This window comes from Acyrthosiphon pisum, chromosome A2 (genome assembly GCF_005508785.2).
Source record: "Acyrthosiphon pisum isolate AL4f chromosome A2, pea_aphid_22Mar2018_4r6ur, whole genome shotgun sequence".
Lineage (NCBI taxonomy): Eukaryota > Metazoa > Arthropoda > Insecta > Hemiptera > Aphididae > Acyrthosiphon > Acyrthosiphon pisum.
The window spans coordinates 81,165,806-81,166,704 of record NC_042495.1 but is presented as its reverse complement, the minus strand read 5'-3'; positions in this window follow the sequence as shown (position 1 = coordinate 81,166,704).

Sequence of the window (899 nt, the reverse complement as noted above, 5' to 3'; positions counted from 1 at the left end):
GTTGTTTAATATTTTGTTGGATAAAAAAGCTTGAAAATTTAATAGAAGGCTCCTAGTATATTGTTTCAAAGGCAGATGAAATATATTAAAAATCGTTAGTCACAGTTTTTTTTTATAAGCATTTAAAGTTCAAAAAATGACAAAATATGGAAAAATCACGAAAATTTGCAAATTATTTCGAGTTAAAAATTCGTAAAAATTTTTCTTTTTAAATCTATGATTTTAAAATGTAATACCAGATTCCTTATAAGATTATCTACTTTTATTAAACAAAAAATATCTATAAGGAAGTCAAATTAAATTTTTATGATCGTTTGAAATTCAAATTTTTACAACATTGGATATTCATTCGATTTCTCATGTAGCGATTTTCTTATTTTGTTGTAATTCAAAAACGAATAACTGTAGATACATGAAAATTTTACTGAATGTTTATATTAGCATTTCCTATACACCATACAATGTTGAAAATATTTTGACTCTTTTTGAGCTGTTTACGGACATTTTCGGTTTTCAATTTTTTTAGTTTTTTTTTCTATAAATATCAATTAAGTTTTATCTGTTGGGCCAAAAAATGTAAAAATTTAATACAAAGCTCCTGATATATTGTTACAATATCAGTTGAAAAATATTAAAAATACATTGGCACAATTTTTTTTTATAAGCATTTAAAGATCGAATTTTGACAAAATTTATAATTGAATAATTATTTCGTAGTTAAAAATCTATAAAATGTTCAACTTTTATATCTAAGGATTGAAAATTTAAAACAAGATTCCACGTAAGTAATTAATTCTGTTACAAAAAAATCTATAAAATACATTTACACAGTTTATTTTTATACTCATTTTAAGTACAAATTTGGACGAAATTACATATTAAAAACCTAGGAAAACTAT